At 44.4% G+C, this 17,438-nt stretch overlaps 2 long non-coding RNA genes, 2 other non-coding genes and 5 pseudogenes across 4 annotated transcripts; all 9 read right to left on the bottom strand.

Moving 5' to 3' along the window:
* Positions 1–160: 160 nt before the first annotated feature.
* LOC130023222 (uncharacterized) lies at positions 161–5,016 on the bottom strand. The gene is made up of 4 exons (XR_008792425.1): positions 4,903–5,016; positions 4,444–4,512; positions 2,881–2,959; positions 161–1,765 (listed from the first exon to the last, which is right to left on the bottom strand). It is a non-coding gene; the product is annotated as an uncharacterized LOC130023222 (long non-coding RNA).
* Positions 3,577–3,644, bottom strand: LOC130023279 (uncharacterized; annotated as a pseudogene).
* Positions 4,596–4,664, bottom strand: LOC130023281 (uncharacterized; annotated as a pseudogene).
* An 822-nt stretch (positions 5,017–5,838) lies between the features above and the next one.
* LOC130023221 (uncharacterized) lies at positions 5,839–11,256 on the bottom strand. Its single transcript, XR_008792424.1, has 6 exons — positions 11,077–11,256; positions 10,765–10,841; positions 9,074–9,147; positions 7,177–7,247; positions 6,358–6,421; positions 5,839–5,874 (listed from the first exon to the last, which is right to left on the bottom strand). It is a non-coding gene; the product is annotated as an uncharacterized LOC130023221 (long non-coding RNA).
* Positions 6,594–6,664, bottom strand: LOC130023289 (uncharacterized; annotated as a pseudogene).
* Positions 9,571–9,641, bottom strand: LOC130023294 (uncharacterized; annotated as a pseudogene).
* Positions 11,257–12,800: 1,544 nt separating the features above from the next.
* LOC130023286 (small nucleolar RNA SNORD113/SNORD114 family) lies at positions 12,801–12,874 on the bottom strand. Its single transcript, XR_008792439.1, has one exon. It is a non-coding gene; the product is annotated as a small nucleolar RNA SNORD113/SNORD114 family (small nucleolar RNA).
* Positions 12,875–13,747: 873 nt separating this feature from the next.
* On the bottom strand, positions 13,748–13,815 carry LOC130023280 (uncharacterized; annotated as a pseudogene).
* A 944-nt stretch (positions 13,816–14,759) lies between these two features.
* On the bottom strand, positions 14,760–14,833 carry LOC130023283 (small nucleolar RNA SNORD113/SNORD114 family). Its single transcript, XR_008792437.1, has one exon. It is a non-coding gene; the product is annotated as a small nucleolar RNA SNORD113/SNORD114 family (small nucleolar RNA).
* Positions 14,834–17,438: the final 2,605 nt, after the last annotated feature.

The raw sequence follows: 17,438 nt of genomic DNA, 5'->3' as shown, positions 1-17,438 counted from the left end.
TGGACTGTCTCTCCAGCTCAATAGGGTTTTCTTGCAACAGCAGAAACGCTCAAACCCCTGACTTGGTTAGAACAGCAGGACTGAGTCTAAGTGATTCATATCCAAGTGACCCTTAGGAAAAGAGATCGTGTAATAGCCAGCAATTTATTTCTTAATGAGCTTCAGTGTTTTATATTTTTATTTAGAATATACGTTGTCTCTCCACATATGTTCATAGTTGCACAATGCTTCACACTTTCTCCTTTATATTTCCGTAATAGTGCTGTTAGCCATTAATATTCACAAAAGTACATATAGAGCCACGCAAAACAAAAACAAAGACAAGCTTTACAACATCTGAAGAACACAGCCGGGCCTGACCGTCAGAGCCTCTGACGCCAGCACCGGTCCACACAGCTCACGCTCACAGCGCTACAAACCATCAACCTCGCGACATGTATAATATGGATTATTGCACAACGGCCCATTTTTTTTACTGATAACTATATATTATGTGATGATTATACTTACAATACTACTATGAATACCTCTCATTAAATGAGCCAGCCAGAAGAACGCATTTAACCATTCCTTGCTTTCTTTCACGTCTATCGTGAAAGCAAGGTAGCAATCTTGATGGTGACAACAATTTATATGTCCACACCAAGGACAGATTTGCAGTTTCTAATTTACTTCAAATCATTGGGCATTTACTAATAAATTTCCATTTCTTTCTAATCATTAGGCATTTACTAATAAATTTCCATTTCTTTCTAATCATTAGGCATTTACTAATTTATAAAGATTATTTATTTATCTTGGGATTGTGGACCACATCTGGTGGTTTGCAGGGTTTACTCCTGGCTCTGTGCTCAGGGGTCACTCCTGGTGGTGCTTGGGGGAACAGATGGGTGCCGGGAATTGGCCAGGACTGGCCACAATGGAGAAAAGGGTTTCACCTGCGGCACCCCCTCTCTGAACGGTGCAGAGTAATTTCTAGTTAATGAAACAAAGTTGGAGTCTGCAACTGGCTCAGGCAATGAGTAACGATTACATTTCATTATCTACATCAAACTACGAGTGGATACAATACACTTGGTCTACTCTTTATGGTTCCAGTGAGTAAGTGTTTAACCTTGTAACATATTTAACAAAATACATGGTGTTCTTCATCTGTAGTCATTTCTACAACTCGTTTAATGCTTTAACTTTGCGGATTGAAAATACTGCTAAAATCTTGATTACAAAGGCTAAGGAGAACATACGAAATATCTAACATCTATGTGGAGATTTCCCGGACGCACGGGAGAGCAGCAGATACTCAGCACGCAGGCAGGACTCGGGGGCCACGAACATACAGAGGACAGAGACACAGCGGTGGTCGGCGACACCAGCTTTCCTGTGGCCTTTCAAAGGGGGTCTACTGACTAACAGGAGGTCGGCACTACGTTCACAGCCACAGACACGAGATCCCTCTTTCTTGCAAACACGCAGCTATCACAGAATCCACGGGAGGAAATCCCCTGCAGTAACTCTGTGGTCACTTCTCTTCGCTCTCAGCACCGTGCCCAAGGCTGCCGTTTCCGTGATTACTGGGAAACGGGCACATGTCAAGCTCTTGGCTATCTTGGTCTTGAACAAGGCACCAGTCGCTCTCAGACTCAGGACGCAAACCCAGCCACCGAGGCTGATGACTGGCAGGCAGGCAGCCACGCGACCACGTGGGGACACCAGCTGCGCGGGGGTGGTCCTGGGGGTGGTCACCAGCAGCACCAGAAGCTCCAATCTGGGGAGTAAAGTGCAGGAGATGAGAAACGCTACGACGCCCTGCCGGGCACGCTGGCTGTCCGGTTGTCGTTACTCTGGGCCCGGGCCATCCTTCCGGGACAGTGCTCACACGATTTTCTTTGATGAATGCAAGTTACCTTCCAACCTCAAGCTGACCCAAGGCAGCAAACTGCCAATAACTTAGTTGTGGAGATCATCCTTAGCCAAAGAGCGTGAGTCAAACCCACTTACTCTCTTCCGCTTTCACTACTTCATACTAACAGCATTTCTTTCCTCTTTTTAAAGGGTGGGGGTCCTTATCCAATAGTACTGAAGAACCATACGAGGTCAAAAACAAAACCTGGGGTTCCCAGCATGGACTCCAGGCTCCGGGCCCTAATAGCAATTCTTGCCTCTCCACATACTTTTCTTTCTTTTTTTTTTTTAAATTTTTTTTTAGTTTTGGGTCACACCTGGCAATGCTCAGAGGTTACTCCTGGCTCTGCACTCAGGAATTACTCCTGGCGGTGCTCAGGGCACCATATGGGATGCTGGGAATCGAACCCGGGTCGGCCTCCTGCAAAGCCAACACCCTATCCACTGTACTACTGCTCCAGCCTCTCTCCACTAAACTTAACTTCTAAATTTAACAAGCCACCCATGTCTTGGTTTGGGGGCTTTCGGTAGTGGTTTGTGGATTCCTGCTTTGTTGTAACCATCGTCAGAGACCAGAAAGGCCAGAAGGGAAAGCTGCGGCCCTCCACGCTGACCGTCAGCTCCGCAGACCCGCGTGGACATCCCTCCTGAGTCCCAGGCTGGCGGGGTTCACCCGGGCCAGAGAGACCTCCTCCCCCTCTCTCAGAGTCTCTGCGCTGCTTATGGAGGAAAACTCTGAGTCCTCAGACTCCAGGCCAGAGCTGCCATCGCCCCCCACGTCTGCGGAATTCTTCTCACACCAAGAGGTGTCAGGAATGCACCCACTCTCCTGCACGCTTGAACCCAGAGCATGCTTCAAATTAATCCCATATTTCTCACGCAGGCATGGTTGGCCTTCTTGGATCATAGTTCCTGCTTTTTATTAATACCCGTAAACAAAAGACTCGCGCCGAGACAAGGTCTTTGATTATTACTTACATTTGTCTCCAGGCTTCTTCCAGAGACGCGCCCACAGAGCGTGGGGTCAGGGCGGCAGGGGGACCCAGGCACGTCGGTCCTGAGGAGGGCAGAGCGGAGAAGTGAGAGCGAGGGGTGAGACCTCCCTTTCCACGGCCCGACCTTCCCGCCTTCATGGCACCGCTTGTCTGGACCATTGTGAATTGGATGTCGGGACGCTTTCATTTCTCCACGAGGGCAAACAACTTTGAGTGGGACCCAGAATCTAGATTTTGTCTATGTCGCTAGTGCCTGGCCCGTCCTTAGCTGGTCTGGTCATTGTCACGAGGCCCTTGTGTTCTGGGGCTACACCGAGCAGGCCCAGGGGACCATGTGGCATTTGGGATTGATTCTCGGGCTGTCTGCTGCATACCCCACACTCTAACCCTTCATGCCATCTCTCCAGGCCATGGACCGTTTATTTCTAAGTGAACATCATGATTTTCGTACATGTTATTGCCTCAACATCCATTTTTGAAACTGGACTACGCTTCATTGCATTCACCTTTCTTGTTTTATGAAGAATTATGAAGAAATTATTGGTAGATTTTCATTTTTCTAATAGCTATAAAAGAATGCAAATGTATAAATAATAAGGCCAAAGGTAAGCCATCAAAATTCCCGACACCTGTCCTGAGACTCTCCTCCAACAATGAGAATGGATCGATTTCCTTTGTGTTGGACCTCAGATTCCCACGTATTCATCGCAGAAGACTCATACGCCACCAGTCATCATCATTGATCCAATATTTTTCATCTCTGCATCCATTTCTCATTGCTTATTGATAGAGGTATTCAGTCACCAAAAAAAATCTTTTTTTTTTAGGGTCACATGCAGCAGTGCTCAGGGCTGACTCCTGGCTCTGTGCTCAGGAATCACTCCTGGTGGGACTCAGGGGCCATATGAACCATGCAAGTGCCTGAGATTCAACCCAGGTCAACCACATGCAAGGCAAACACCTTATCCACTGTACTACTTCTATGGACCTAAAAATTATTTTACTTGCTAAAATACATGCCCCCCGCCAAATTAAGAATACATGTCCCTTGCTGAAAGTAGACTATAGACCAAACATGATTGTCACCCATTGCCTCTTTTGCAAACCACAACACCCAATAGGAGAGAGAGAACAAAAGGGAATGTCCTGCCACAGAGGCAGGGTGGGATGAGGGGGATGGGGGGTGGGAGGGATACTGGGACCCGTGGTGGTGGGAAATGGGCACTGGTGGAGGGATGGGTATTTGGTCATTGTATAATTGAAACCCAAACACAAAAATTTGTAAGTCTACAACTGTACCTCAGGGTGTCTCACTAATAAAAATTAAAAAAAAAAAAAAGAATACATGTCCTTACTAGGAATATCAAAGCCTTCTCAAATATTTCTTAATCCTTAGTTTCCCAAATACATACCAACTGGTCAGACACCATAAACACCATTCACAAACACCATACTTAACAGTAAAATAATCTGGCACTTTGGGATGATGTAGTTCCCGGTACCGAGACAGTGAGAAGGCAGGAAGACAGCTTCCCCCAGGACTCACTTCAGCATCTGCATCATCTGCTCTCCAGCGGTGACCACAGGCCCAGCCCTAGGCTCGAGGGCATCCATGCTGAGGAGAGGATAAAAAAAAAGAAATAAAATCATGAATATTCTGGATAGTTCAAACTGAGGGACAGTGTCTGCTGTGCTTGGGCGGGCCTCAGAGTCCCACGTATTCATCGTAGAAGACTCATACGCCACCAGTGGTCATCATCAAGCCCACCGCCTGTGCCTTACCACTGTGTCACTTGTTAATGTTTCAAATTCCCAACACTCTAACCGACTTTAAAACCACATGAAACAAATCGCATCCTTCAGTTGCAGAGTGCTTTTCCAGCAACATACTCTGCACCAATCATGCTGCTCCCAGTATGAGAGTTAAAATAAATGTTTGGTATTAAGGATAGACATCACTTAGTTTAGATATATTTCAGACTGTCAAAGAAGCCGATGGGATTACCTTTAAACAGAACCACTGAGATTCGTGAAGAGACAAAGGCTCAGGCGATGGCGATGTGGTTCTTACACTGGCCACCAGGGGGCACTGCTTCAGTGAGCTTCAGGGGTCCACTCTGGGGAGTACAAAGTCCAGTGGGAGATTTTTTTAAAAACCGGTAAGGGCTGGAGTAACCGTGCAGCGGGTAAAGTGCTTGCTTTCACGCGGCCAATCTGGGTTGAACCTCACCACCCCATATGGCACCCCAAGTCCCACCAGGAGTGAAGACTGAGCACCTCCAGGTGTGGCCCCAAAACCAAAATAATTAGGTCCTACCCTTCCTGCCGGATCAGACCACATTTTACTTATTCATTTTGGTATTTCTAAATGTGCCATTAATATAGGTATTTGATGCAAACAATATAGGTATTTGATGTAAACAGGAGTGATTCCTGAGTGCCACAGGAGTAACCCTTGTGCATCGCTGGGTGTGACCCAAAAGGCAAAAAAATGAAAACAAAAAACCCCCTATATCTAAGTACAAAATAAGAACTCTAATATCTCAAATATTCTAGTGACAAAAACTAACTTCGGGGCAATTTCTTTGATTTTTCTTACATGTTAATAATACACTGAAATCAAAACCCTCAAACCTCAGGAGCTAGTTGGGCCCTTACTCCCATGATCACAGACTCTAGACGCACCTACAAGTGCTCGGAACCAGGGACACCCTCGGTCACCTCCAACGGTTCATTGTCAGGAACACAGACAAAGGACACGGTGTAAAGATTGGATTCTGTTCCCCCTACCTAGCGGTACCCAGTGATTAAGCCAAGACTGAGTCCAAGTCTACGTGGAGCAGAAGGTCTCATTCTCCCGATGAAAACAATACAATGTAAGTGTGCGAGCACATAGAGTCACACAGACCCTTGGGACAGATTGGCTCAGTGGTCAACTCACCTCTTATGTGGGGGGTCCTGGTTTCAATCCCTGGCACTGGAAAAGTAAATAAAATAACAGTTATTTTGCATATTCCTCACATGATCTAGACACCCTAAAAGCAAGGAGGGGGAATTAGGGGTTCATGTCTCGATTCCAGACTGTCCCACATGATCAGCGTAGAAACTCATGAGATATGATGACAAGTCAACATCATTGGTCCAGCCCTGCCCTTTCTTGATTTACTTCTCATTGGTTATCAATAAATTCATCAGTGCCCCATGATTTTGAGTGCTGGGTTAACAAAATAGCAACATGAGCTTCCAAGGCACTTGGTCTGTCCCTAGACTGTTCTCATCTCCACCCCTGCCACTGGGACCCTTGGCTGACACAGCGACTCAGCAGTACACTGTGGGATTACCCTGCACTTATCACCGAGAGTTTTCCTTCTAGTTGTATTGACACTTTTGAAGAATGCCGTGAACTGCATTACAGAAACACAATCCTGAAGCTCAGAAAATAACCTCAAGTGTGACTCACCTTGAGCTGACCCAGGGCCACGTTTGTGTTCGGACGTGCTTCTGTGTGCGCCAGCGTGTTGACTCTGCGGAGTACAGCACAGATGGTGACAGAAAATCAGACATCCAGGTCCCTAGTCCCAGATGCCCACTTTCCACTAAGCCAATGTGCAAATAGTAACTTGGAATCATGTCTGTTTCATTTTTCTGTCAGTAAGGTAACAGTATCTGGCCACTGGCAGACTCGGGGTCTTCGTGTTGGACCTCAGCGTTCCGGACAGTCCTCATCACAGGAGACTCGGACGCCACAAGCCGTCATCATGCATCCAACAACTTCCCTCTTCTCCTACACTCACTTCTAGATCTTTATGAACTGACTGGCTCACGTGAAAATAATGTAATGCCCAATTGACAAAAGACAAAACACTGATAGCTCCATCTTTGAATAGAATAGTTCTTGACTTGATAACTGTGTGGATTTTGTGATGTTCTTTTTCATGCTGGTGTTCCTATTTCATGATGTTCAGTAATTAATGCTGAGCTACCCTTAGCAAGCATTCCGCCATTCTAGGGTTACTTTTTTTTTTTTTTGGCTTTTCTTGTGTCACACCCAAGATGCTCAGGGGTTACTCATGGCTCCACACTCAGGAATTACTCCTGGCGGTGCTGAAGGACCATCTCGGTGCTGGAAAGTGACCCTAGATCGGCCACCTGCAGGGCAAACACCCTCCCCACTGTAGTACAGCTCCGGATCCTGGAACCACTTTTAAAGAAAGTGCTAGATACTCTAGAAATCCCAATATGCCTTGAAGTAGAACTTTTTCAAAAGAAACATGCTCACACTGGTGTTGTGTTTCCAACAGCAAGGGGACCCAGGTTCTCTGCCGTGAAGTGAAGCACAAGTTGAGTCTTCTGAGAACAAAGCAGAGATGGAAATATGTCAGTTAGTGCAACTGTATTCCTCTGGGTTCTGAGGCCACAGTTCATTTCCTCGGCTACTGGGAGTTTCCGTGGTTTGTAATGGAAGCCTCAGTTATTAAGGAACAAAAATTTTTCGTGACGGACAGACAGTCTAGTGGGTAAGATGCTTGCTCTGCATGCAGCTGACCCAAGTTCTACCCCCCACAAAACCATGGATTCCTGAGCCTCATGAGCACTGATCCCTGAGCACAGCTGGGCTTGGGTCATAACGAAAAAGGACGTTTTAATAAATCAAAAATTTTCATAATGTATGACTTTACCTCCTCTTAATAAAAAAAGAAGTTCTTAACAACCTCAAATATAAAACCCAAAACAGCGAATTGGTCCTGATCCATATTTGTATGATCCTTAGTCAAATAGGTGGCAATCTTTATTGATGAATAATTAATTTATTCAGTGAGGATTCGGGTTTCGTGATGGCATCTGAGATTAAACCTATAGCCTCATTCAGGCCAGCAAGATCTCTACTCAGGGGTTATTTCATGTTTGAGCTCTATTTGTTAATTGAAGTAGAACTTTTACTCTTTTTATTTGTTAATTTTCACGTGTTTTTAAATTTATCAATAAATATGTTTTTCCCCTCACCGAACATAATTGATGCTAACTGGATTATATATCACACTATGTTTACATAAATAAATATCCATCTCTCTACATACTCATATTTAAGAGTTGTATCGGTAATTTATAAATAAATCCATAGCTATAAAACCAAGGAAATGATTTTCCTCTAACTCTTAGTTGAAAATCACTTCAGAGAGGAAGTTGAGGGATTCTGCTCCACGTTGGACCTCAGAATGTCAGAAACATTTTCATCATCCCTGTCTCCTGTATCAGTGGCCACAATCATAGGTCCATATCAGACATTGCATTTTGTTTAAACAAATCTATTAATGAATGTATTCATTCACTGGCAGACAAACAATACATGGCTCACAAAAATAAAACCAAAACTAGTCCCGGCATTTCAGTAGTTGCTTTGTGCGTGTGGCTGACCCTGGTTTAATCACTGGCACCACTGCCTATGGTCCCCACCCCGGGCTCTGCCTACAGAATTATTTCCCACATACACTGTATCTCTGCCAATCAACCAGCTCACACTACACAACATTAATTAACACAATACTTTACATCTTGCTCATCATTTGAGATGTGGTTGGCTAATTTTTGAGACTTTAAAAAAATGCTCTATGTCACACAGATAGGGGAAGGGTTGGAACAAGGGTATGTTCAGGGGGATACTGGGGATCTTGGTGGTGGAAAAAGTGAACTGGTGAAGGGATTGGGTGTTTGATGATTGTATGACCAAAGCTCAAACATGAAAGCTTTGTAACTATCTCTCACAGTGAATCAAAATTAAAAAAGGGGGGGGGGGATAATAATACTAATAATAAAATAATAAAATTAAGATTCAAAATTTTAGAAACAGTAATGTGGAGTTCATGCTCAATTCAATCAACTTAATGGTGGAATAAGTAGCAGTACTCCTACATTATAAAAAAAAAAGATGCCAAACACAGTAACAACAAAGTCTCACAATGGAGACATTACTGGGCCCGCTCGAGCAAAATCGATGAACAACGGGAGGACAGTGACAGTGTCTATAAGTGTAGGACTGGAAACTGCACGCCTGAAACCCTAAAATGAACAGTATTGTCAATCTCAATGGCTAAAATACAATTACAAAAATGGTACTGATCACTCAACCATGCTCAAGAAATAACACTGCAAGGCAAACAACACTGACCATTTCTCACCTTGGTCTCATCTCTGACACGAGGACACAGCTTGAAAACAATCTTGATTACAGAAGCTGGAAACTGCTCAGCACCTGTGTGGAAGTACCCACAGAGAAGACGATGAGGGGCTGAAGGGACCCCTCCCCGGGGCAAACCTCCTCGATCACATACACGCATAGGTTTCCATCAGCTCATGCTCATACTACTTCGTCTCTTAATAAAATAAACTTCAGACTTGTTATTCATGGATAACAATATTACCTGTCACTGCTCAGATAGTTCTGAGTAAAGAAATAGAGCATGACGGTACATTTAATAACACTTGAGATTTAGGTTGTTATTCATTTTCCTTGTAACATAGTTGATCAATGAACAATGCTTCATTCTCTTCATCCAAATTTATACATTTTACTTTTATTCTGCCATTAATTCATTCGAGAGGTAAAAAAATATATATGGACACTAAGACCAAAAATAAAATTCTTCAACATTCCTGAATTCTGGCTACCTGTGGGTCGGACCTCCGAGTCGCAGGCATGTGTCCACTGTCATCCAGAGTCACACGCCAGTCATCATCATTGGTCCAGACTGACCCTCCTGCTCTACTGAAAGCCGCAGTCATCTGCTTCCTAATTTGCTCTTAAACTGACCTACATTACCCAAAAGTCATAAGTATAAGTTCCTCGACTAGCCTTGTTCTTTCACCAATCCGTTCCACTGAGAGCCAACTCTCATGAACTGAACTCACTGTTTCATATATGGGTTAATCAGAATATGATTTTATATTGGTGATATCTGACAAGAGCATATTTAGACTGTCTTGATTATATTTAGGATTTGTTAGGAAAAATCAAGTCATGAAACCTGCTTATACATGGATGGACATGGAGAGTATCCTGCTACGTGAAATGAGTCCAAGAGAGGGGGACAGGGAACAAACTTAGAATGATGGCACTCATTTGCCAGATATTAAAACAAAAACACATAAGTGAATAATACCCAAAGACATAGAAGCAAGGGCCAGGAGAACTGGTCCATGGTAGGAAACTTCCACCAAGTGGGAGGAGGAGTGAGGATCATGAATTTCTTGATAATAATAAAATAAACACATTTATAAATTTATTGTCTCCCTGTCTCTGTCTCTGTCTCTCTCTCCTCTCCTGTACTTCTCAGAGCTGAATCATAAAAATTCATAAAAATTCCTTTGATCTACCCTATTGGCCTGTCCAGCTCCCCGTGGCGTATTCGATATGCCAAAAACAGTAACGAGTCTCACAATGGAGACATTACTGGTGCCCACTCGAGCAAATCGATGAACAATGGGATGACAGCATTACAGTGCTACCCTATTGGCTCTATAAATCATTCTTTTTTTTTTTTTTTGCTATTTGGGTTACATCCAGTGATGCACAGGGGTTACTCCTGGCTCAGTACTCAGGAATTATTCCTGGCGGTACTCAGGGAACCATATGGGATGCTGGGGATAGGATCCGGGTAGGCAAATGCCCTCCCCACTATACTATTGCCCCAGCCGCTATGTATCATTCTTCACGAAGACAATATCACCTCTGTTCAGAGGCCTCAAAGATCCCAGCATTACCTGTGATCCAGATTGTTCCATTCTGATTGGGTATACAATTTCACGCAAATCCCACAAACCCATTTTAATTTTTTTAAAATAAAACCAGGACAAGCTCTTTGCTACTTACCTGATTCCTTTCCTGGGCCTGAAGTGAGATGACGATCTTGATCCCAGCAGAATCTGAAGTGAACTCCAATGTTTGCCCTGAATGGGCCAGTGGAGAAGGGAGGCATTAGAGACAGAACCACGGTCTCCGGTGACCACGCACTAAGCCCATTGGGATTTTGTTCCAACTAACATTATATTCCAATCCCCATGATGTTTGTTCATTATACATTTGGAAAATAAACAATACTTTATCTGTTTTATCTCCGACCATTTATGTCTTTGTTCATTCCTTCCGTCAATTCAGATACTCTAAGATTTCATTAACACATACCGCCTGTCCGTGGCCAAGAGCCTGGTAGTCTTCGGGCGTCTGCCCCATGGTGCCCTTCCAGCGGGGAGAAAGGAGCCATTCCTTCTGCAATGGGCCTCAGAGTCCCAGGCAGTCTCATCACCATCTTCCCAGGTGTCACCCTCGTTTTGTATTCTTTTTTTGTTTGTTTCATGTGCTTCAAATAATCTAAAAGTTCACAAATAGTAACAAAGGTAATGCACACAGGTCACAGCTATTTTAAGCAGTTTCTTGGGAATGCCCGAGATCTCTCAACAGAATATGCCCCACCAACACCCTCTTGCCTCCCCTGACCTCAGTGCCTACTTCAGCAATCTATCCCCACCAGGAGTGACATCAGCCCCGCCTCTGCCATTAGGCTGGGACTGATGGATTGATTATATTCCCAAGGTCTTCCTAGGGCAAACACAGGACGTCACTAGGACTTCCACAAGAAAGACTACTACTCACTTCCGTTGCCTCCCAGATCAGACCACGCCTTGCCGACAGCCACCAGGTTTCTGGGGTATTCAAGACAGAACAGACAATCAGGATGGAGACATCCTTTCACCTACGCCCTCCGCCTGCCCGTTACTAAGCCAGCTCCGTATGTACCAGCTGGTGTCACTAACTCTTTGGGGGCCTGGGCATGTGGTCTGTATTCAGGAACCCTGGCATTGCCCACTCCCCCCCAAGCACGGAGTTGGGCTTAGTCCCAGAGCACCACCCATTATTTTAGAGGCCCTTAATTATTTCACTCTTGTCTTTACAAAAACCACATGAAACTCACTACTGTCCCTGGGCAACAGGATTGGTGTCTGTATTGATGATGGTTAGCCTGATGGACTCGTTTGAAATAAGGATTCCTCATCCAAAAGTCAAGTAGGTGCAGTTCACACCTTTCGGCAATACTGGGACCCCACTTTTTAGAAACAATAGCAATATGCAGGACCCAAAGCTTGACCCCTACTTGCCTTGGTCTCAGATCCTCAGACATGGTCACATTCGCGGAGCTGGTCACCAGAAGGTTCTTCAACTCAAGGGGCCCATTACTATTATCTTCCTGAGAGATTCAGTTCTGAGAAGAACAGGAGAGGAGAGAGAGACAGAGACAGAGACAGAGACAGGGAGACAGAGACAGACAGAGACAGAGAGACAGACAGAGATGGACAGACAGAGACAGAGAGACAGACAGAGATGGACAGACAGAGACAGAGAAAGACAGAGATGGACAGACAGAGACAGACAGACAGAGATGGACAGACAGAGACAGAGAAAGACAGAGACAGAGAGAGAAAGAGACAGAGACAGACAGACAGATCGACAGACATAGAGACAGAGACAGAAAGAGGGGTGGGAAAAGACAGGATTCCAAACATTGGAGATAACTCCCAGAGGTGATGCTTAGCAGACTACACTGGACAGCCCATAGGGACTGTCCATTGAAAAAATGTGTTTATTTCTCCTGAGAAAACAGACCTAAACGGTCTCACCAGTGTCACCGTGGGAGCACGGCTCCGGCTCCACCCTTCCCTGACGCTGTGAGCCAAGAAGGGGAGAAGCCATGACACACTGACGGCTGTGGATACTAGAGAGAAGTCTGTCCATACACTGTCTCGAGGTTAAACAAAGGGTTTATCGCCATTTTCATTAGCATTGGTCTCTTCGCCCACTGACTATTTCAGAATCTGTTCTGAGGCAGAGGAGAGACACTGGACATCATGTGGTTGGACCTCAGAGTCACACGTATTCATCGTAGAAGACTCATACGCCACCGCCAACAGCGAACATCATCGATCCAACCCTGTCCCTCCTGCTCTGCACTGACCCCCATCGTCCATGTGACCGTCAGCCTGTGGCCTGGCCAGGACTCATCTGGGGGCTACTGAGTGACTGCTGGACACAACCCCATAAATGGCCCCCATTTCAGATTAAGAGTCCTAGATCACCACTCCCCTCCCTATCTCCCTCATCAGTGATGCTAGGCGACCCCTGGACACGGATGTGCAAGGAACACTCAACCCCGTATCAGCCAAGTCCACCCTGCAGATGTCAGGGGGACACAGGGGTCTCACTGATCACGGAGCACTTTGTGAATCAATCCCTGTTGTCCTACAAAATTCCTAACACCAGGCCCTAATGGTAACAGTACTTGCCTTATTCTGAGCATCAGAAAACAGGGTTGCAACTATGACGCAAGGAGCCAAGACAGCGGCGACTTCTGTTCCAGAGTGCCACTTTCCCGAGGGCAACTGAGAGAGAAAAAGGGAGAGAAAAAGATGTGAACAGGCTGACACTCAATGCCGCTGAATCCTGCCCAACCCCTCGGCATAGAAAGACCATGTGAGAATCTCTTTCTATTTCTCCCTAGGTAGCATGCCCTACCCATCTCCCGGGGAACCTGGACAGGAGTCACTGACCAGCAGGGCACGACATTATCAGAAATCATTAGCCCAGGAAGTCACCCTCCACACCTCTGAAAAATGGGCACTGATAGCATTTCCTGGATCAGGACTTGAACCGTGGGACGGAACACCACAGCCTCTATTTTTGTGATCCAGTTCCTGATTGATGAGTTCCTGGTCGAGTGATGACCGGGAAGGGGATACTCTCAAGTCCTGATATCCATTTATAGCCTCATGCCACAGGCAGCCAAGGACAAGTTATCACCTCTTTGGACCTCAGACTCCAACATATTCATTGTTGAAGACTCATACGCCACCAGTGGTCATCACTGATCCAATAGTGCACCTTCCTGGCCTCACTGGGGCATGTTGGCAGCCAAAGAACCACTAATTTCATTGGGGTAAAAAAAATTCTGGGACCCAGGGATGGTCTGAACATCCCACACTGTGATGAAGCATCATACTGGCATCCATATCACTAACTCAGGCTCCAATTACTGTCTCCCACGGGAACTGATGGATGGAATCAATCCTTTACTTGCTACCGCATAGCAAGGGCCTTCCCTGATAGTATTTCACACCTTTCAATGATACTGGCCATCTACTTTCTAGACATAATAGCACATGTGGGACCCAAACCTTGACTTGCACTTGCCTTGGTCTCAGATCCTAAGACGTGGTCTCAATTGTGGAGCTGGTCACCAAGAAGGTTCTTCAATTGGAGGAGTCTACCGCTATTATTTGTAGGAAGGTTTTGGTTCTGAGAAGAACAGGAGAGGAGAGAAGAGGAGAGGAGAGGAGAGGAGAGGAGAGGAGAGGAGAGGAGAGGAGAGGAGAGGAGAGGAGAGGAGAGGAGAGGAGAGGAGACAGAGATACAGACACAGAGAGACACAGAGAGACACAGAAAGCAGGGTGGGGAGAGATGGGATTTCAAACATTGGAGATAACTCCTAAAGGTCATGCTTAGCAGGCTACACAGGCTACAGGACGGCCCATAGGGACTGTCCATTTGAAAAAATACGTTTATTTTTCCTGAGAAAACAGACCTAAACGGTCTTACCAGTGTCACCACTGGAGCATAGTCCCGGCTCCATGTGAGCCAAGGAGGGGAGAAGCCCTGACACACTGACGGCTGTGGGTCTAGAGGGAAGTCTGTCCATACACTGTCTCGAGGTTAGACAAAGGGTTTGTTGTCGTTTTCATTAGCATTGGTCCCTTCGTCCACTGACTACTTCAGAACCTGTTCTGAGAGGCAGAGGAGAGACACTGGACATCATGTGGTTGGACCTCAGAGTCACACGTATTCATCGTAGAAGACTCATACGCCACCGCCAACAGTGAACATCATCGATCCAACCCTGTCCCTCCTGCTCTGCACTGACCCCCATCGTCCATGTGACCTTCAGCTTGTGGCCTGGCCAGGACTCATCTGGGGGCTATTGAATGACTGCTGGACACACACCCCAGAAGTGGCCCCACAGTTCAGATTAAGAGTCCTAGATCACCACCCCCATCCCTATCTCCCTCATCAGTGATGCTAGGCAACCCCTGGACACGAGTGTACAAGGGACACTCAATCCCATATCAACTGAGTCCACCCTGCAGACGTCAGGAGACACGGGGGTCTCACTGATCACGGAGCACTTTGTGAATCAATCCCTGTTGCCCTACAAAATTCCGAACACCAGGCCCTCATGGTCAACAGTACTTGCCTTATTCTGAGCATAAGAAAACAGGGTTGAAACATCATAATGCAGGGGGCAAGACAGCAGCGACTTCTGATCAAGAATGCCACTTTCCTGAGGGCAAACTGAGAGGGAAAGAGAAAGAGATGGAGGGAAGGAGGGAGGGAGGGAGGGAGGGAGGGAGAGAGACAATGAACAGACTGATACCTAATGGCCACTGAGTACTGCCTGTGTCCCTCAGCACTAAAATGGACATTTGAAAAACTATTTCTCTGTATTGGTGCCTAGTTTCCAACACTCCAAACAAAGGTACAAAGTGACTGTTTATTTATGGTATTATGTATATATTTTTCTCTTACTAAGATAAATATAAAGCTTAAAACTGATGTAGATCAAGACTCCATGGTTACCACTGTCTCAGTTTAAAGTGTAAAATACATTTGGTCCACTTTGTGTACATTTTCAATATTTCTAATCACTCTATATTTAGTAAGCAATACTAAAATCCTTTCAACCTCATTCACTTGGACATATATTTATTCTGCTGTTTATAGCCTTGAAATAAAATTATTCCAATTTCATAGGCACAGAGCCAGGGAAGCCAGTCCTCAGACCATTCTGAAATATTCTGAAAAATGGTACACCAACGGCAGAGAGATGGATTCAGAGGTGGGCAGGGTGCCTCCGTGTAGACGGACTGAAGTCTCTTCATGGCCAATCCGGACTCGGGTTCCATCTTCTTCGTTCTGAACAAAACTTGGCACCAATCAATGAATTAATTAATTCATTAAAAATAATAAAATAAGCACTTATGTAACGATAAAATCAGGTAGAAGACCACCCAATATCCCGCCACCTGTCTATGGAACATTCGCTTCATTGAACAATGCTTTTTCCATTAATCTTTCCTCTTGTGGCAAAATATCAACTAATCAAAATGTTTTGTCCCAGTACCAGATTTGTCATTGACTTTTGTTGGACACTCTCTGAATATATTTAATAATTGTTCATTTTACACTGAATAGCCTCCACAAATAAACAAGATAATGGGAGACCTATTACTCACCGTGTCTTTAGTTTTTATGTGTAGGACAGCAATTGAGCACCTCATCATGGTAAAATGCTTCCATCAGGTCAGGCGATCTGTCCTGGGATAGAAAGCAGAACAGATAATAACACAACTGAAATATTCTTTACTTACCCACAGAGAATGCCTTCATTTATCAGTCATTTTAGAATTCAGCAAACACTGGGTTCATTTGTTATTACTTTCTCTTAGGAAAACAAATATCAAATATAATCCTAACATAAGAACTTCATTATTTATTGTCTAATCACTTTTAGTCAAAGAGATAAGAAAATGTTGCTTTCTTAATGAACTTCAGCTCTTCCAATATACATTTAGAGTTTTATTTCTTACCACATAAGATAAAACAGACACACTTCATTCTATTTATCTTAACTGTTATGAATCTGTACACTAATTCTTTTGGGGGGATCATTTTTTTAACCCATTCTTTAACAAACACCAAGAAAATTCTTCTTCTTTTTCACTTACATATCTATACTATCATGTCAAATAGAGGTGATAGATAGTATTTCTTTTTCTTTTGGATATCAGTTATGGGAACATACTATTTACTGATCGTGATTTATACTTCACCATTATTGTTATTGTTGGTTCTTATATGAATCTCATTTTTTGAGATGCCAGAGATCAAACTCAGGGCTTCACACATGCAAAGGAAGTGCTCTTACCACTGAACTTTATTTCTGACCTTTCTGCTTTATTCTTATTTGCATAAAGTACAGTGACTAATTCACTAATCATAAATATTCATGCTTTAAACTTTTCTAAAAACACCCAAAAAATAAAAGCAAGAAATAGTCTGCATCCACCTTGTGTTAACTGCATGTTAATATCTCTCTTTCATTATTATCAATGTTGAATCTGAAAATTAGTAAATTTAATACTTTCTATCAACCCCCTAGTATTCACTCCTAAAATCTGTCATTTTTTGAAGTCTCTCAACCAAAGGTAAACCTTAACTATTACTCACGCTGATTTCTACGCTGAATAATCAGAAGGAATACCAGACTGATTTGCCATGGAAGGTACTTAAATCTGCTTCAGGGGTTCCATGCCAAGAAATACAGAGCAAAGCAGAGAATTTTAAAATGTAGACCATCTCTAAAATCCTGCTTCTTTCTCTCAAATGACTGACTCCAGCAGATAGGCACTAATGATTTGTTATGTAAAGATAAGGTCTTTAGT

The sequence above is a fragment of the Sorex fumeus genome, unplaced genomic scaffold (genome assembly GCF_029834395.1).
Source record: "Sorex fumeus unplaced genomic scaffold, SorFum_2.1 ptg000022l, whole genome shotgun sequence".
NCBI classification, from domain to species: Eukaryota; Metazoa; Chordata; class Mammalia; order Eulipotyphla; family Soricidae; genus Sorex; species Sorex fumeus.
The sequence above is the reverse complement of the archived record's forward strand: the minus strand, read 5'-3'. Positions and strand labels throughout refer to the sequence as shown.